This window comes from Lontra canadensis, unplaced genomic scaffold (genome assembly GCF_010015895.1).
Source record: "Lontra canadensis isolate GAN:19392208 unplaced genomic scaffold, GSC_riverotter_1.0 scaffold167, whole genome shotgun sequence".
In the NCBI taxonomy this organism is placed as follows: domain Eukaryota; kingdom Metazoa; phylum Chordata; class Mammalia; order Carnivora; family Mustelidae; genus Lontra; species Lontra canadensis.
In genome coordinates, this window is record NW_022631161.1 from 969,061 (window position 1) to 990,021 (window position 20,961).

Sequence of the window (20,961 nt, forward strand, 5' to 3'; positions counted from 1 at the left end):
AACACTGGTTTTGCCTGTTTGAACTTCGTATGAATGGAATCATTCAGTATATATTGTTTTGTGTCTGTTTTTTTCCCTCAAGATTTAATTTATTTATTTGAGAGAGAGAGAGAGAGAGAGCACAAGTAGGGATGAGGGGCAGAGGGAGAGGGAGAAGCAGACTTTCCACTGAGCAAGGAGCCTGACCGATGTGGGGCTTGATCCCAGAACCCCGGGATCATGACCTGAGCTGAAGGCAGGTGCTTAACTGACTGAGCCACCCAAGCACCCCTTTTGTGTTTGCTTCTACTTGTAAGATTCATCAAATGTTCTTTTGAAACATCTCAAAGAATGACAGATTGCAAGCTTGAGGATGTTGTAGAGTGAAATGTTGGGCACAAAATCCCTGGGCTCCCTGCCCACGGAGGCTTAATGTCAGCAGCCAACCAGCAAGTGGTTCTGATGCCCGACAAACACCAGTGACCAAGTCTTGTTGTGGGGATGATGATGATAATGGTTTGGCCAAAGCAACTTCTGAAATATATACCACTGAGCCAACCTCCTATCCTCTCCACCTTCTTCTTGATCCAGCTTTTCAAGGAAGTAAGAGCTGCTCTAAGGATAGCTTTAGTATGGCGTGCCTGGATGGCTCAGTCGGTTATGCATCTGACTCCTGAGTTCTGCTCAGATCATGATCTCAGGGTCGTGAGATCAAGCCCTACGTTCTTGGGCTCTACGACGATGGTAGAACTTGCTTAAAACCCTCTCCCTCTGCCTCTCCCTGCCCCCCTTCCCCATGCTCACTCTCTCTCTCTCTCAAAAAAAAAAAAAAAAGAAAAAAAAGATAGCTTTGGTAATGGGGAAGCAGATATTATCAAGAAGGAAGACGAATGAGTTGAACAGCGATCGTTCTTCCCTGAGGTGTGATGAGCCACCACCATCAACTTCCTAGTACCTCTCAAGAAGTGGCATTCCTGAGATCACTGGGATACAGGTGGAGGCAAATTGCCTGATCTGTGTGCTCCCCTCCACCCCTGGCAATCCCTTCCCCGGGCTCTAGCAGTTATAATTCGGAAATGTTTGTGTACAAGTGAGAGTGGCTCAAGGGAAGCGTTGATGGAAGTTCTCAAAGATGATTCATTCTTTCTTTATTCTGGGAAAGAGGAAGTGGCACATTTGAGGTTATTTTAGTCAAGATTAGTTCTTGCAGAGATAGAACGGTTATCTCTAAATTTAATTCTTTCCTGTCTTCGGAGCTTTCTGTCCCTTCTGCCGCTATCTTGTATCGATCATCTTGGGATTCAACATTTTCCACCCTGAATATGATGTTGTTATTATCATAAAGAATTTCCTGTGTGCCAACCTGAAGCTGTTTAGCTGTTTTATATTGTACTCTGTACTGTGAGATATGTCATGCACTCTCTTTTCTCAGAAGAGAAACTGACCCTGAGAAGATAAGAACTTTTTCTAGTGATTCAGCTAGTAATTGGCAGAGCCAGGGCTCGAACCCAGGACCCACACTGAGAGCCCTAGTCTCTATGTGACATCCCACAGCTCCCAGAATGGGTAGGCAGCTGAGATCAATTCTTAGTATTTGCCTTCTCTGGTTCTAGATGTTGAATGACAGAGTGTTCGGCGGCCGGTCTAATAAAGGGGCTGTCAAAAAATGATCTAAATCACCTACGTCCTGCCCTTACCCGTGTGAGGCTCGTTTGTGTATATCCAAATGAGAAAGCTGACAATTTTTTTTAAAGACTTTATTTATTAGTTTGACAGAGACACGGCAAGAGAGGGAACACAAGCAGGGGGAGTGGGAGAGGAAGGAGCAGACTCCCTGCTGAACAGGAAGCCCAAAGTGGTACTCCATCCCAGGACCCTGGGATCATGACCTGAGCTGAAGGCAGTCACTTAACGACTGAGTCACCGGGCGTCGCTGAAGGCTGACAATTTTTCAAAGTAACAATGGTATATTACTGAAGGTGAGAACATTGAGCTCTTTTTTTTTTTTTTGAAGATTTTATTTATTTATTTGACACAGAGAGAGAGATCACAAGTAGGCAGAGAGGCAGGCAGAGAGGGGGACGCAGTCTCCCTGCTGAGCAGAGAGCTCGATGCGGTGCTCCATCCCAGGACCCTGAGATTATGACCTGAGCCGAAGGCCACTAACCCACCCAGGCGTCCCTTCTCTGTCTCTTATTATTTTGATCTGTTAAGTGGAGGTAATTGTGGTACTTATATATTACTTATGTAAAACACTTGGGAAAAGAAAAGCACCTAGCTGGTTATTAAATTTGAGATTTGAAATACACTTGGGCATCATCCTTGCTGTTTTATGAAGAAGGAATGTAACGCACAGACAGTTTATTGAGGAGAACTGCTTAATGCCCGCCCTCCATGGGGCATTTCAAAGGAGCAGTTTGTATCCGCAGAAGATTCAGATCCAGAGCTCAATATTCTTCATTCTTGAAAATAGTCACAAGCTATCAGCTTGCAACTTTCTCTCTACTTTGGGAATATAATAACATATTCTGCTGAGGGTATCAGGGCTGTGCAATAGTTTCATCCAACCAAAACCCAATTCCGTCTCACCAGTCTGCTCGCTTCTCCAGCAACGACCCCTCTCGTTCCCCAGTGCCTGGCTGAACTCATGTTCTTGGTGGATTGGTCCGTTTTCCTCCTGCATTGTCCTTGTCTCTGGCTGTAGGTTTGACATCAACTCTATGTACGTAGTAAATAAACCATACAGACACCATCTGTGTAGCGACTTTCACCTCTGTTAGCTCTTTAAGATGAACTGAAAAATTGGGGGACCTGCTTGCCTATGGCTCCTTTAGTCTCTGTTACGACTTCTTTGTTTTGAGCCCTGGAAGTCATGCCCAAGTGAGTGTAGGGGAAGAGGGATGATGGACACTTGTTATGTTGCTATGGAAACAAAGGTATTGGCTCTGGCATAACTTAATTTTTGCGTGAAAGGTGCTTTATATTAACTGATTAAATCCATACGTAGTCAACATGGGACCTCTGTCCATGTGTTGGCCGTTGTTATCTGCATTTTAGGAATTATCTTGATTTCTAATGTTCTGTCTGCTTGTCATTCCATGTGCCTGGACTGCCGAATATTTATAATCGAGAATCCCTAGGCTTGTAGGGCATAAGGACCTCATATGTTGTGGGCATTTACAGTTGCTATTTGATATTCATTCTCATTCCATTGTTAACTATCTTAGGGCGCCTGGGTGGCTCAATTGGTTAAGCATCTGCCTTTGGCTCAGGTCATGATCCTGGGGTCCTGGGATCGAGTCCTGCATCCTGCTCAACAGGGAGCCTGCTTCTCCCTCTGCCTCTGTCTCTCATGAATGAATAAATAAATAAAATCTTTAAAAGAACACAAAACAATATCTTGGTTTCTCTTTAGGAGTGCCACCCGTCCCAAACTTTCTATCCAGGTGCTGATGTCAGCTCTAATGACAATTGGGCACATCACCCAGGTATGACCAATCAGAGCATCTCATCCCCTGTTGAGTCGGCCGCTGGTTCAGGGATGAATATGTAATAGAGCCGTATGATCAAGCTCAACTGTAGATTGTCATAGAACTTGCACTTGAGAAGCAGGTAAAGAACCATTCTTTCCCACTGGACTTGAAACCGTGAGGTTTTGAGTCCACAGCTTCTGGCAGCCAATGTGTTGCCAGGAGGCGAGAGAAAGGGAGTCCTAATGCTATCATCTCAGGTGACGCTTTGGGCCACGTCTGCATTCAGCCTTCCCTGGGACTTGTTAGTTTCAAGAGCCAATACATTTTGCTGAAGCCAGTTTGTCAAGTTTCTGTCCTTATAACTGAAAGAGTTGTGACTGATACAAGCTGATTTCTAGGCTGGTTTTGTGTTCCCCATGGAATAGAGAAGGTGGGGGGGAACATGAGAAAACCCTAGTCCCAGGAAAACTTGTCAAGAAGCAGACTAGTGGGGATGCCTGGGTGGCTCAGTGGGTTAAAGCCTCTGCCTTCAGCTCAGGTCATGATCTCAGGGTCCTGGGATCACTCCCCACAGCTTGGGAAAGTGGTTTCATTTCCTTGAGCCACTGTTTTGTCATCTGTAAAGTGGGTATGTTCTACTTCTCATAATCATTTAAGGTGCCTAAGACACTCAGAATAGGATGTCTAATACATCCTCAGTAATTAGAAGCTATTATTATTAATAATGCTCTGAATCTTTCCCTTTTGGACTGAAATCCTTGAGCCAAAATTAAGAGTCAAAATATTGTAAACTAAGGAATGAAATCTTGCCATTTGCAAGAACTTGGGTGGAGCTAGAGGGTATACTGCTAAGCGAAATAAGTCAGAGAAAGACAAATACCATATGATTTCACTCGTTCGTGGAATTTAAGAAACAAAACACACAAGCAAAGGAGGGGGGAAGATGCAGAAAGATAAATCAAGAAACAGGCTCTTAACTTGAGAGAATATACCCGTGGTCACCAGAGGGGGATGGATGAAATATGTTATTCAGATTAAGAAGGGTACTTGTCTGTGATGAGCACTGGGTCATGTATGGGAGTGCTGAATTCCTATATTGAACACTTGAAACTAATACAACACCTTATGTCAACTAACTGGAATTAAAAACTTTTAAAAAGCATTAAAAAAAATAAAAAATAAAGCTAAGAAAATTCAGAATTTTGCCATTCAGCATGACACATTAGAAGAATGTAAAACAGTGATGTAGGATTCTCATGTGATCTGAGATGTTAAAGGCAGGATTGTGTAACAAGTAAAAAGCAGTAATAAATATTTTAAAAATGGATTAGTAGTTGTCAAGACACCTGTAGTCAAATTTGCTGAATAATCTAATATGTTGCTCAGTTTCTAATTTTTTATGCAACTCCAAACATCGTTGCAGAGAACTGGGTCAATCAGAAATTAAGTCTAGGGAGCCTGGGTGGCTCAGTGGGTTAAGCCTCTGCCTTTCGCTCAGCGGGGAGCCTGCTTCCTCCTCTCTCTCTGCCTGCCTCTCTGCCTACTTGTGATCTCGCTCTGTCAAATAAATAAATAAAATCTTAAAAAAAAAGAGATTAAGTCTAAATATTAAACAAACAAAAATGATAATTTGTAGCTGATACATCAGTGTGAGCCTGTGTATGTATCTGCAAATATCAGCGCACACATAGAAACACACACACACAAAGAAAACTTGCCTAGATTGCATAACTCTGTAAACTTACTAGAAGTCATTGCATTGCACACTTAAAACAGGTGAATTTTGGGGTTACGTAAATTATGCATCAATACAGCTGTTAAAAGAAAAAAAAAACTGAAAACTGTTAGCTGAAAAAAAATGTTTACATGAACAAGTCACAAAGACAAAATAACTAAACTTTAAAAATGATACTAATAAAAAACTGATTGTTGAGATGAAAAAAAAAAGTAAGCTAGGAGCACAAACTCTCTAGAAAGAGAATGTTAGGTACATTAAACATTCTTAAGACTGCATAAGTTTGTTCACTAGCTCTTTCAAGTTGGTAGGCAAAGGGAAGCCTTAGTACTGGTTGTTTTCTTGGACCAAGTTACCTAATGGTGTTCCCCTTGCTCAGTTTAAGGCTGCTACAAGCTGTCAGGAACAGTCGTCCTAATGGAAGCAAGAGTTCAGGCCAAGATTTATCTCCTGGCCACTTAAAAACTAAAGGGAAAAAAAACCCCACAAATCAAAAAGCTTAATCCAAACTAATTAAATACTAGGGCTTGGGTAAACTCCGTGGGCCATCTTGTTTTTCCATCACAAGCCGAGAAGGTGAGAAATTATTGTCATTTTACAGAGGAGTAAAGTTAGGCTCAGAAAGAATCGTTGAAGGACACACAGCTGGTAAGTTGTTTGGGTTTTTTTATGTTTGATTTATTTATTTGAGAGAGAGTGTGTGAGCAAGAGAGCACAAGTAGGGAGAGAGGCAGAGGGAGAAGCAGATCCCCTGCTGAGCAGGGAGCCCAACTTGGGCTCCATCCCAAGATTGTGACCTGAGCCAATCCCATCCAGGATTGTGACCTGAGCCAAAGGCAGATGCTTAACCAACTGAACACGCAGGCTCTTGCACAGGTGGTAGGTTAAGGCGCTGGGAAGATAATCCAGGCTGCCTGACTCCAGAGCCCTTGCTTACATGGCTCCTTGCTTGGGCACCGCCAAGTCCCACAGAACGGGAGTCTTGGCCCTGTAGCTCCTGAGTCCACATTTGCTCACAGCAGGTCTGAGAGCATCAGGAGACCGAGTTCCCAGGAGTCCGTGTCCTCAGGATCACCCAGAAGGCTGACAGTGAGATTTTCCAGTGGCAAGTTGCAGATGGTGGGGGCAGAATTGAATCACTCTGAGGAAAAAGGATGTCTTTCCTGGGAAAAGTTGTTTTATGCCCTTGTTGCTCTGAAAATTTGGAAAAGATGTCTTGTTGTGGAAGGACAATCACTCCTTCCCAATAACCATTCAATCACTGATTTGATTATACGAGGTTAATATGGGAACAAGATGAGGGTAAAAAGTTATCTGCTCTTTTAAAACACTTTTTTTTTTTTTTAACTATAGTGCTGAAAGGGGGAAATAGAGATGTATACTGGAAGCAAGTGATTCATGTGCATTTTGTATAGATAACGTGCCTTGTTCTAAGATGAATTTAAAACAATGGTAATGAATGCTTTGCACCACCGCAACAATCCTTGAAGTTTCCCCAATTACCATGTTGGGTTATTAGCTGAGGTCTTTGTTGTTGCTGTCAGGTGTTGTCATTAGCTTGACATTTCCCCCTGAGATGTGTGTGTATGTGTAACTTGGCAACAATAGAAATGAACAAAAGAGGGGCACCTGGGTGGCTCAGTTGGTTAAGCGTCTGCCTTCAGGTCAGGTCATGATCCAAGGAACCTGGGATCGAGCCCCGCATTGGGCTCCCTGCTCAGCGGAGAGTCTGCTTCTCTCTTTCTCTCTCCCTCTGCCTCTACCTGTGCTCATGCTTACTCTCTCTCCATATATAAAAAGATAAAATCTTTTTTAAAAAAGAAATTAACAAAAGGTATGAGCAGATACTGAAACAGCTGTTAATGGTCTTCATCACATAGCAATGACCAGTGTGCTGAAGAAACACTATATTACACAATGCCAGTGGTTCCATTTTCACTGTCCTCAGACATCCAGTGTTCCCTGGAAGCCCAGTGGACCCATGCTGGAGACTATGAAGGGCTGAAAGATGGTTGAGGTGGACATGTAGTGTTTCTGGGCTGCCCAGAATTCCTTTATTCTCTTTCTAACTGCTTCCAACATTAACTTGGAATCTACTCTTCTATTCCTGTGCAGGTGGAACTCATTTAACCCCCAACCCCAAAGGTGGCATGTGACCAAGTTCTGACCAACTGAAGCTTCATATTCCCCTAATTGCAAAGATGGATAATGACAAGCCATCGGGACTCCATTTTTCTTTTTTTTTCCCCCCTGAGACTTCTGAGCTAGACCTTGAGGTCGTGACTTCTCAATCTGGATACAAGGTCGGTCTCCTTCTAGGAAGATCCTGGGCTTTGGAGGCCTGATTGTGAAATCATACTGCTCAGAGCAGATCTGAAGCTGGGCAGGAGCCCTGACGATATGGCTGGAACTCAAGTTTGCAGTGAGTTGGAAGCATCTGTTTCTTCGTAATAAATGAGCATCATGTTCAAGGAACCCATGCTAATGGCAGAAGGGTGTTAGGGAGAGGAGTCTGGAGAATTACATCATGACAGGTTCTGGATCTGAAACCTGCTGGAGGACTCCCAAGATTCAAGATGCAACGTGTCCTCCAAGTTCCACGAAACTCCCCCTGGCTTTCCAGATCACTGTAGTCTAGGGCTTTCGCTGTATTCTTCTTAGTCCTTCAGTTAAACGTCTTCATGCCAAAAGACTGAGCCATTTCTCTTTCTCCAGACATCTGGGGTCATCTCCAGTTTCTTTCATTTTTTTTTTAATTTAATTTTTTTTTTTTTATTTGAGGCAGAGAGAGAGAGAGAAAGAGAGAGCACAAGTGGGGAGTGGGTCAGAGAGAGAGAAGCAGACTCCCCTAGAGTAGGGAGCCCGACGTGCGGCTGGATCCTAGGACTCTGAGATCATGACCTGAGCCGAAGGCAGATGCTTAACTGACTGAGCCACACAGGCACCCCTCATCTCCAGTTTCTAAGGCACCCTGGTTATTATCTTTTCCATTTCTTATCTTTTCTCCCACCACTACCAGAGGATTTGCCTGGCAGTGGCCAAGCTTGCATTCTTATTTAGTACAATACCTTGAAGTCTTTGGAGAAGAGTTATCATAGACATATCCAGTGAAGGAATGAACTCTTGTGACAGACGTTTGGTAATTTATTTTCAATTTTTTTTTTTTTTGGATCGTAGCTTGGAAACTTGTTCTGCTGTCTCCGTGTGTCTTAGTAAGCATCAGCCAGGACTCAAGGAATGATATTTCTACTGCCACAACTGTAAGGTATTCCCTCCTCCCTATATTTTTGCCTGACAGTCTTGCCTGCAGCGTCTGACTAATTAATCTGAGGGAAAACTATCTTACTCAGCTCTATTCATTATTCATTTTCAAGCCTGGGGTAATAATGAAAAAAAAAAAATCCCCAAACACCTTGTATGGTAATTAGGTACCATGTGCCACCCCCTTATGGGGCCCAGAGTTTTAGAACTTCCCCAGACCCAAAGGACTCACGGATGATTGTGGATCATCACTGGGGATTTCTATTGATGTCATTCCAAGAGAGGTGTGTTTCTCAGGCTCTAAATCTGACCGTTCTCTTGTTCACTGAGCGCTTACAGAAGGACTTTGAAAGTTACTCATTGGCCGCTGTACTACCTCGTTACGTGAGTACCGTGATAAATTAATTCAAGGATTACTTGAATCACTGACCTTAGCAAGTATTCTCAGAAACCAGGCGTTTGAGCTCTGGTGGCAAATCAGAGAGCAGGGACAAGCCCTGGAGAGTGCCTTCAGCGCCCCCAACAGGAAACCACCTCTGTGTCAATCATCCTGGAGAGTGTTCTTTGGGAAAGTCAGCAGCAAAGGAAATAAGGGGTTCCCAACTATATTTTCCTCGTCTTTACAGAGATCTGCAGATATTGGCCTTGCCTGTGTCCGGAACAAGGTCTCGGGGTTATTAGAAAGGGAAAGAGGATGGGGGAAATAGAAACAGAAAGGTAGAGCTTAGCCTTGAAAACAATGAATGAAATGCTTCTGCGGCTCTGTGCTCCCTCTTGTGGTGATGTGGTGCCATTCTCTTAGGGCAGAAATCAACAGACTGTTTAACGAGAGGACATATTTACATTGGATGTAACAATCCAATAAGGCAAAGGACAGGGGGTCTATTGCATGTGAAAACATTTCTCAAAGAGTCAAGGAATGCCACTGTTAAAAGTTGTAAATAGGGGCACCTGGGTGGCTCAGTGGGTTAAAGTCTCTGCCTTCGGCTCCAGTCATGATCTCAGGGTCCTGAGATGGAGCCCTGTGTCTACTCTCTGCTCGGCAGGGAGCCTGCTTCCTCCTCTCTCTGCCTGCCTCTCTACTTGTGGTCTCTGTCTGTCAAATAAATAAATAAATAAATAAAAGTCTTTTAAAATCTGTAAATGAACACGTCAATGCACTGTTTCCACCAAGAGATGCTTTTTTTTCCCCAAATGCTTTTCCCACCAAATGTTGGGCTAGTATAGAGGAGTTTAGGCTCTGAGGACGAGGGAAGGCACCAGGTTTTCACCCGTGTATCTCAGCTGAGGGTCAGTACTAGAAATTTTCACAAGAAAGAAGAAAATTGTACATTCTGAGTTCATACAAATATTCCAATGATATTTTATATGTATAATGTAAATGATGACAATAATATGCAGTGATACCAGAATTATTTTATTTATGGGTTTTTTTTTTTACCCTCTATGATATATGCCCCACTCAGGAGTGGAACAAATGGCACACTTTAATTGGGAAATTCCTTCTTTGAAAACCTGAACAGGATGGGCAGCTGTGCACAAAAATGTGCCAGGAGTAGATTTTGTTTTTCTAGGAAAATGGGCGGACAGCAGATGTTGAGGTTAATGTGTTGCTTTAGGATTCCTCTCAGTGGGGTCAGGGGCATCCACTGTGTTGCTCATTCATCTTTAGCACGTTGGTAGGTGATGTTACACCAAAACAAGAGTGGAGTCTTTTCAGGCACAGATCCTAGTCAGGGAATTCTGTAACTGGCCTGGCTGCTTGGGAATTGTCAAGGTAGCTGTAAGCATTTGTCTCCCCCCGGTGTGGAAGACAGCTTCCATGGTTTCTATGATCCTCCCCTCTTTGTATTTATACCTTTGTTTACTCCTTCCCCTTTGAGTGTGGGCTAGGCTTACTGACCTGCTTCCAGGGCATTGAACGCCACAGAAGTAATGGCATGCTGCTTCCAAGAAGAAGTTACAAAAAGACTACGGTTTGCCCAAACCTGGAAGAAACCAAGATGTCCTTCAGTAGGTGAATGGGTAAGTAGACCGTGGTACATCCAACAGTGGAACAGTATACAATGATAAAAAGAAAGGGAAACCCTCCTACACTGTTGGTGGGAATGCAAGCTGGTGCAGCCACTCTGGAAAACAGCATGAAGGTTCCTCAAAAAGTTGAAAATAGAGCTACCCTATGACCCAGCAATTGCACTACTGGGTATTTACCCTAAAGATACAAACGTAGTGATCCGAAGGGGCACGTGCACCCAAATGTTTATAGCAGCATTGTCTACAATAGCCAAACTATGGAAAGAACCTAGATGTCCATCAACAGATGAATGGATAAAGAAGATGTGGTATATATACACAATGGAATACTATGCAGCCACCGAAAGAAATGAAATCTTGCCATTTGCAACGACGTGGATAGCACTAGAGGGTATCATGCTTAGTGAAATAAGTCAATCGGAGAAAGACAACTATCATATGATCTCCCTGATATGAGGAAGTGGAGATGCAACATGGGGGGTTTGGGGGCTAGGAAAAGAATAAATGAAACAAGATGGGATTGTGAGGGAGACAAACCATAAGTGACTCTTAATCTCACAAAACAAACTGAGGGTTGCTGCAGGGAGGGGGGTCAGAAGAGGGTGGTAGGGTTATGGACATTGGGGAGGGTATGTGCTATGGTGAGTGCTGTGAAGTGTGTAAACCAGGTGATTCACAGACCTGTACCCCTGGGGATAAAAATACATTATATGTTTATTTAAAAAAAAAAAAAAAGTAATGAGCTAGCAAGCCAGGGAAGGACATGGAGGATGTCACGAAGTGAAAGAAGGCAATCTGGAAAGTCTACATACTGCATGATTTCTACTGCAGGACATCCTGGAAAACATAAGACAACAGAGTTGGGAAATAGACCAGTGGTTGCCAGCAGTTATGGAAAGGGAGGGATGAATAAGCAGAGCAGGAGATCTTTAAGGCAGTAAAACTATTTTGTATGATACTACAGGGCCATTATACATTGGTCAAAACCAAGGGTGACATCTAATAATAAAGTAGGGACTTTGGCTGATATATGACCGGTCACTGGAGGCTGCTCTGTTGTAACAATGAACCAGAGAGAGGAAGCAAGACAGAAAGGAAGACAAGAAGAGGCTGTAGGCATTGCGAGAGCCGTGGGAGTCATGCCGGGGGGGGGGGGGGGTCATGATGACAGGGAAGAACTCCCCCAGTGGAAGCCCCTGAGCTGGAAAGGTAACGCGTTTGGACATGTTTTTCAGGAGTGGTAAGAGGCGAGAAACATGTCCAGGATGTAACCGTGGGAGAAAATGCCAGCAGTGGGTTGGATAGAAAAAGTCTCCCGAGGCGAGGGCATTAAATAAGGAGGAGGCACTGGACGGAGGGTGTGCGTGTTCCTGAAGACTCCAAGCAGAATGGAGGGAGTCGAGGTGAACAGGAAGGTAGCAGAATTACGCTGCATGATGAATGTGGGCTTGTGAACGGGAAGCCCAAGGATTGAGAGCAACAAGCTGTGAACGTGGTCGGTAAACCCCCAGAGGCTCCTGTCAAAAGAGCAGGTGTGCGGGGTAAGCCAAGTTCCTTCTATAAAGACAGAAATGTCAGCAGCTCCCCAGATACTGAAAAAGGTTCTCAACCTTGATTGGATGCCCCAGATTAGCGGCTGCTTCCTCCTGGGAGGAACCAGCGAAGGTCTTAGTCCCAGCAAGGCGGCCTCACTTGGCGTGCCTCTTGGTATTCTCGGCTTCTCCCTGCAGTGATTTTTCACCGAGCCATACACACGCTTGTTTGCGGTTTCTCTAAGGGAGATACACGTCTTGGAACTGACGTGTGTCTAAAACGGGCTTCCCAGGCTGCACAAACGCTGCGATTTCTTTGGCGTCACGTGTCTGCTCCCAACTGAGTGGGTTTTAAGCGGCAACCCATGGGATTGTGTGGAACTTCCGTTAATTATGAAAGTTATCTGCTTGTGTAATAACACGGGCACATTGTCCTGTAAAAAACAGGTAAAGCCAAAGTCCCGCATCACCGCCGTGGTCCCCAGCCCACAGTGAGAACGGACGAGTTATCGGCTGGTGTGTTCCTTCTGGGCTTTTCTCTGCGCATTTTTTCTTTTTTTTAAGATTTTATTTATTTATTTGACAGAGATCACAAGTAGGCAGAGAGAGAGAGAGAGAGAGGAGGAAGCAGGCCTCCCGCTGAGCAGAGAGCCGGATGTGGAGCTCGATCCTAAGACCCTGAGATCATGACCTGAGCGGAAGGCAGAGGCTTTATTTATTTATTTATTTTTAAAAGATTTTATTTATTTATTTGACAGGCAGGGATCACAAGCAGGCAGAGAGGCATGTAGAAAGAGAGAGAGAGAGAGGAGGAAGCAGGCCTCCCGCTGAGCAGAAAGTCGGATGTGGAGCTCGATCCTAGGACCCTGAGATCATGACCTGAGCGGAAGGCAGAGGCTTTATTTATTTATTTATTTTTAAAAGATTTTATTTATTTATTTGACAGGCAGGGATCACAAGTAGGCAGAGAGACATGTAGAAAGAGAGAGAGAGAGGAGGAAGCAGGCCTCCTGCTGAGCAGAGAGCCCAATGCCGGGCTCAATCCCAGGACCCTGGGATCATGACCTGAGCCGAAGGCAGAGGCTTTAACCCATTGAGCCACCCAGGCGCCCCTATGAGCATTTGTATACTTAGAATGGAGTTTGCACATCAAAGCATTCCACTTTCCTGCTTTTGGGGGGGGGGTTCCCATTATACTTAGAATAAAATCTATACTCCCAACTGTGGCTTACGGGACTAGACGCGATCTGGTCCTTGTCCATCTCTGACCTCCTCACTGTTCCAGCAGGTGCGAAGGTGTTTCCCCCCACAAGGCTCTGGAGGTGCTATTTCTTCTGTTCTGAAACCTTGATCCCAATCCTTGTCTGACAGGTTTATCTCACTGTTCAAGATGCAGCTCCAAACTCAACTCTTCACAAGCCTTTCCTAGATATACGCTCTCTAAATCCGTACCTCCCTCCTTTCTCTGCTTCAGATCCCTCCTGAATCCTGTTACCCTGTTTGAGCAGCAGAGCTACAACAGGGGCAGGGACGGTGTGGGGGGAGAAGATTGGCAGGCAGAGGGAAAAGCAGACTCCGCACTCAGCAGGGAGCCGGATGTGGGATCTGATCCCAGGACCCTGGTATCAGGACCTGAGCCAAAGGCAGATGCTTAACCCATTAAGCCACCCAGACACCCCTGCCCTGCCCGACCCCATGCTTTTAACTTTCCTAGGCTGACTACCACTAGGGGGCGTCCCCCGTGGCTTATGCATCTCCCCCTAGAATAGCTGTAACTCCTCCAAGACTGCAGAGTAGTATGGAGCCAACTGCCGTTCACTCATACGTCTTACTCTTCCAAAAGAGCACGGGATACATAAGGTCAGGGTAGCAGCAGCCACACTCCCACGGTATTTATAAAAATACCAACAGCAGTTATCACAGGCAGAAATAACATTTCCAGATCCCAGCACAAGCCAGACCCATATTGCAGTTGCCAGCCTGTTGATTTAGGATTATCTGGGGAATGGAGAAAAGAGAAAAGCTTCCTGTCTGAGCTTGTCAGCTTACCGGTCACACTGGGCAAGTTAGCCAGGGTCTATGAGCCTGAATGCAATGGGGAAGACGTTCCGGAAAGGGGTTAGCTGTTCCTCCACAGACCCTGGCTTTCTTTGGCTGCTTTGTAGCCCACTGCCACCACCAAGATGGCGCCTTTGAGGTCCAGGAAAGGCACTCTCACATAAACTTTCCTACCCCCAAAGAAGCATTCATCTTCCTTTCCCGAAAATCCCTTCATAATGCATCAAGTCCAAGCTGGGTCATCTACCCACCCAAGGGTAAGAAACAAGATAAAGGAGAGAACAATTAACAAAAAATCCATTTGATTTCTACTGACTAAGCCAAGCTTGAGAAAAGGCAGGTCTGAGGGCTCCACTCCTGCCACTAGCAATGGGTCTGAAGTTCACACAAAGGACAGCTGCTTTGGGGTCCCCCCCAGAGAGCTCTCGTGGCTCAGAAAAAAAACTGTCTATCTCCATCCAAGACTTGATTCTGACTTAGGCCATCTGAGTTCCTGGAAAGCCTGTGTTGATTCCCAAAAGGATGTCTTTTCTTAGTAAACTCAGCTACTGTGGTCTCCAACTGTGTTAAATCAGCCTGCACTGGTACAATCTCAAACCAGCCACGGGCAATACTGAAGTTTTCATCATTCCTTGCCATCTTTTAGTTCTGAGTGGTCATTCTTATCTTTTGCCACACGGGGCCCCAGTATATTTGGGGTTCAACATGGACCTCTCCCTATTTCACACCCTGAGCTCTGCAAATGCGGGGTTAGAAAAGGTATATGCCCACAGGAAATAAGAAAAGAAAACAGATTATGAAAAAACATTGTTTGTCCTAATGCCTAATGCCGGGCAGCCTAGGTTGGCCACTCCGTGGCTCAGGTGATCGTGGAGACCAAGGTGCCATATTGGGAAAGAAAGGACAGGAAGGAGAGAGCTGAGCCTCTGACCTGCTGAGAAGCAGTCTTGCCTGGCTTGCTGATCCATGCGATAGATAAGAGGAAGCAGAAGGAGACCCTCTGTGTGGGTGCAGGAAGTGAGAGAAATATGGGGCGTGGTTGCTGCCTTTAGAGCCTGGTATCCTCACCCACTAGTAAGTGTGGTTTGGTGTATGTCTCCTTGGCCATTCAATCAGATTAGCCATTCCTCCTTCTTTACGGGGTACATATTAAGTGAGGCCATATGAAAGAGATATGTCCTCTTGTTCATTGCTGTTAGAGGTATTCCCCAATAGGTTGGGACATCTGGGTGGTCCAGTTGGTTAAGCAGCTACCTTCAGCTCAGATCATGATCCCAGGGTCTTGGGATCGAGTCCTCAGGCTCCCTGTTCAGTGGGGAGCCTGCTTCTCCCTCGGCCTGCTCCCCCTGCTTGTGCCCTCTCTCTCTGTCAAATAAATAAACAAAATCTTTAATTAAAAAGAAAAAGGTATTCTCCAACAGGAAGTGGCTTCAGTCTGGCAGCAAAAAGAACCCCCTTTTACTTCCCTATTATATCCCTGTGTGCTCCCCCCACTTCCATATACCAGTAGGAATAAGCCATAAAGCTCAGTGTCTCCTTTAGGAAAGAGAAATTTGTAAGGTGGGAGCAAAGAGGACAAACTTAGAAGGAGTTCTGAGTGGCAGGAAAGATGAAGTAGAATTCTTACTGGGAAGAGGATGGACAAAGAGGAGGAAGGTAGCTGATGGGGGTGTGCTTAGCCTGGGTTCTTCAGGGACCCAGCACTCCCTTATTCCCATGCTGGGCCTGAGCTTAAAGAAATGAGGCCATGAAGTGGGTAACTCTGACTCTGAGAAGTCACTGCCAGTGCAAGTGACCGTGAATCAGCAGAGGGTAACTAACTGTGGCAGAATGGCAATGACCTTGGTTTATAGGATGGGGGAACCAAAGGTCCTACTCTTGTCTCTTTTGGCTCCTGGCTGGCATGGAAGAGATAAATACATATATATTTTTATTTTGTTTTAAAATTCTATTTGAATCATTTTTTGTCTATACATGTTTATAAATCTAGACTTACATAGAAGTTGCTAAAATAGTTCAGAGTGAGAAAGAACACCCAGCAGCTTCTAGGAGTATCTAAGCCCATGCCCTTTATCAGTAGCTACATGGAAAGCAGAGGACAATATGGCTTTAGGGTCCACACCTTCCTCTGCCAAACCTTTCCTCTATATCAAGGTGACATTTAGGCAAGAAGGAGGAGGAAGAAACCTTGAAAGATTGCATTTCCCCAGAACAGACTGGATTGTCATTAACTGGTAAGTTTAAATGTCCCTTTTTGCCTCCCCTCCCCTAAGAATGAGGACTTGAGAGCAAGTCCTAGACTTGAGAATAATCTATGCTTGGATTATTAAAACTGGAGAATAATCTATGCTTAAGGTAGCATCACTCTTGCAATGTATTAAGTTATACACCTTGCTCTACTTCCAAGACTTATGTCCTAAATCTGTACCACCTCCCATATTCAGGACATATTTATTTGGGGACTCACTGTACCAAGCACTAGCGTTTATTCAAGCCCCATGCCTGTTGTCCCTGGTCTGGGACAAGTGAGCCCAGGTTTTGAGTCTTGGACTTGGACGTGTTAGAACTGGCTCCCCAGCAGTGGCTGAGAAACCGTTCCTTCTCTCTCCTGTTGCAAGTCTTAGGTTGAAAGCCCTACATCCTCAGTGACAATTGGGTTGATTTTGCACTTGCATTTCTAAAAGTAGGAATCATGAACCTAGACTTTGTTTTTTGCCTTGTACTTTTTTTCTTTTTTTTTAAACAAAAGAACAGGGTTATTGCATTACACCAGAAAGATTCCAACACAAGACAGAAAAGATGTCCAGCCATTGGGATCTGGGCCCTGAAGGGACAATGCACCTCTCCTTAGGCCTCCTTGTGGGATAGTGTATGAAGAATTTGGGCTGTGCTCAGTCGCCCTAATTCCATCCTTCCTGAGTAGGTAGCAGGGACGTGGAGACCCATATTTGCTGAGTTCTCACACAGGCTCACTCTTGAACCTAAGGAGTCCCATTAGGTCGAGCTCCAGGCTCCCTTTCATATCTTGATCGGAGCCTGGACTCGAAATGCCTGCGGATGAAGGCCAGGACTTCCCCGTGACCAGTAAGCAAAGAAGTTTGACGTAGCTCTGGTGGGAGGAGAGCGTCTAAGTCAGGAGGAGCGTCAAGGGAGAGCAGAAGGAGGGGCGGCTGCAGAGCCCTTGGGGGACTCGGAAGTGAGCTCCGCCTCCAGGCGCCACGTCCCCATTGGTTGGAGGCGGTGCGGGGGCGGGGCGAGGTTCCGCAATCAGCGCTGGAAGCAACCCCCCCTTCTTAACGTCTGGGCTTTTTGTTTGTTTGTTTTTTTTTTTTTTTAAAGATTTTATTTATTTGACCCAGAGAGAGATCACAAATAGGCAGAGGCAGGCAAGGGGGTGGGGGAGCAGGCTCCCTGCTGAGCAGAGAGCTGATACGGGGCTGGATCCCAGGACCCTGAGATCATGACCTGAGCCAGAGGCTTAACCCACTGAGCCCCAACATCTGTTTTTTTTTGTTTTGTTTTGTTTTTTTTTTTTTTTAGACTTTGGGTCCAGCGCCCTTGTGGCTGGCCTTCCAGGGTTTCAGTGAGCACCAGAATTCAGGGGTCCCACGTCACACGTCATGGACAAATGTCTAAGAGATCAAGGGGCTGGTTTAGACGTGAGCTTTCTGTGAAAGAAAGGACTGCTCTTTGGAGGTTTAGGCTGGAGATCCAGAGAAAGCTCATATACTCTGCCTGGGCCAGGAAACCAAACTCGGTGCTCTGGAACTACAGCCGTCTGTCCACAACTCCAGCCACAGCGTCGCTACGTTTCCCAAAGACAGGTGGCCCCGAGTCGTGCTCCCTTCCAAAGCCGCTCTTCTCCCACTATTCCTTATTTTGATGAATGGCCCACCAGAACCTAGATTCTCAAGTCATAGTTAGGGGGTTATTATTTATTTCCCATGATTCCTGCTTCACATTCACATTCAATTAATCACAAAAACCTGACTCCATTGCCTAAAATATGTCCGGATTTTCCCTCTCCTATTTTTCCTCTGTCTTACTGGAGGCTCCATAATTTTTCCCATTAGGTTTTTGCTTGCCTTATTCACTTGTGATCGGATCCTCAGTAACAGCGCAGAGGGGGGAGAGGGGGAGGGAGAGGGTGGTGGGATTATGGACATTGGGGAAGGTATGTGCTATGGTGAGTCCTGTGAAGTGTGTAAACCTGACAATTCACAGACCTGTACCCCTGGGACAAATAATACATTATATGTTAATAAAAAAGATTAAAAAAAAAAAACCAGAAAGTGGAATGTCCAGTTGGGATAAGATGCTGATTCCTATTTACCTCTCCCATCATAACTAGTCAAACATGTCACATTAATGCAAAACTAATTAAATTTGTTTTGAGGTCTTAAAACAAAACAAAACAAAACAAAACAAAAAAACAAATAACAGTGCAGAGTGAACTTTCCGAAATGTGCAGCCTCGAGTCATCTTGCTTTAAACCATTTGAAGTACCCAATTAAAACATCTAAACTCGATCTGGGTGGCTATTTCTGTGGCTTTACCCCTCCCCACACCCTTCAGCCCTATCTAGCCTGTGTTTGCATTGCCTGTAATGCTATTTATTTGCAGAGCTCATTTCTTAAGGTTCTCTGTGTTTTCGTCGCCTTTGGACATTTTCCTTTGTCCCCAGCAGGGCTAGCAGCCCTTTATTTTGGTACTATTGATGTGATGTTTTGGGTGTAGGGTCCTGGAGCAAATGATCAAGAAAGAATTCTTGACATGTTTTCAGTGCAAAAAGGTGGTTTTATTAAAGAACAGGTGTGTTGCCAAAGTGGGGTGTCTCTCAATCAGATGGGGGCCCCCAAATGTGGGGCTACTGATCTGGTGGAGGCTAGTGGTCTGCTGTATTCACCTGAGGCAGAACAAAGGCAGTAGAAGTTTATTGAATACACTGCAAGGGAGTGGCTATCTTCAAGGAGGTAGTGGGTGGGTGCCATTTTTTTAAAGGAGGAAGGTGGGACACCTGGGTGGCTCAGTGGGTTAAGCCTCTGCTTTTGGCTCGGGTCATGATCTCAGGGTCCTGGGATCGAGTCCCGCTCGGTAGGGAGCCTGCTTCCCCTTCTCTCTCTCTGCCTGCCTCTCTGCCTGCTTGTGATTTCTGTCAAATAAATAAATAAAATCTTAAAAAAAAAAAGAGAGGAAGGTGAGGAAGTTCAACAACCTTCGGGATCTTCCCTTTTTTGGAAATTGTGCCTAGTTGTAAGTAGCCTATTGGTTAGTTATGGCTTATGGATATTTTTGAGATGGGTCGCCTGAGGGGCCAGTCCGTATTCAGCCTGATGGTTGCTATGGCCCTTTCTGCATTTCATCAATCAAGACTGTTGGCCTAAAACTGGCCTCTACAATGGGGACAGGACCCATGGGCAGAAAGAGCTGCCCTGGGTTTGTTAGGAGTGACTGATTATACACTTTTTACTTAGTGGGGTGATGGATAAGGTAAGTCTCTGAGGAATTTGGAAGCAGGGCTTCCAGGACATTGAGGGGCTAGCTCTTGTTAAGATAAGGTTCGTGACACCTTTCAGATGTACATAAGTGGGCAATATATTGAAAGGATGATTGCTAACACATATTTTGAGGATGGGGGTATAGATAAAGGAAGTTTCCAAAGGGATTTTTATATGTTAAAGAAGACTTACAGGATTCTGGAGGTTGGGGTAATATCAAGCTAAGGTTGCTTTGTGCCTCTAGCCAAGTATTTTTATTTTTGTATTTATATTTTTATTTTTTAAACTTAAATTCTAGTTAGTTGACACACAGTGTAATATTGGTTTCAGGAGTAGAGTTCAGTGGCTTATCATTTATACACAATACCCAGTGCTCTTCCTACCAAGTGCCCTCCTTAAAACCCATCACCCCTCTAATGCACCTCCCACCCACCTCCCACCATCTACCCTCAGTTTGTTCTTTATAGTTAAGAGTCTCTCAAGATTTGTTTCCCTCTCTCTCTTTAATTTAAATTTCACGTATGAATAATTTATGTTAAATTTCACGTATGAGTGAAATCCTGTGGTATTTGTCTTTCTCTGAGTTATTTCGCTTAGCTTAATATACTCTAGCTACATTCACATCATCGCGAATGGCAGGATTTCATTCTTTTTGATGGCTGAGTCCTGTTCTGTTGTGTGTGTGTGTGTGTGTGTGTGTGTGTGTATTTGGGTATTTGGGCTCTTTCCATAGTTGGCCATTGTTGAGAATGCTGCTATAAAATAAACATAAGGGTGTATACACTCCTTCTAATGTGTATTTTTGTAACATTTGGGTTAATACCCTGCAGTGCAATTGCCCCTAGCCAAGTACTAGCACTAAAGCAGCTGAGTTCCTTGAGCAAGGTCACTCAGGCTGCCTCCAGTATTTGTCAGTGGGCTTCAAGCTGTAAAGAGATATAATTTTTCTACATTTCTTTTCCCTTTGTTCTCCACATCACGATTAGCAGACCTGTGCAGATTTATCATATGTTCAATCATGCTGCATTGCTATGAAAGGTTTACCTTTAATAACTTTAAATAGCTCTGGAGGAACTTATTCATCGGAAACTTGTGCCTACCACCCATAGATGCTTAATAATTGTTAAATGAATGAAATACAACATATGACTTTTCTCAATATTCAAAAGCAAAGATCATTTAGAAGCACTTGTTAAAAGCCTTTTTTTTTTTTTTTTTCTTTTGTCCCCAGAGATTCTATTGGGAGGTCAGTGTGAGGGTTCACGACTCTGTTTTTAACAGTTCTTGGATGATTTTCATGCACGAGATTCAGGGGTTAATTCTAACAAATCTTTACTCATTGGTAAAGGGTGCCTTTTTTTCCTTCGGGTTTATGCCTGAAAGTTATTTAA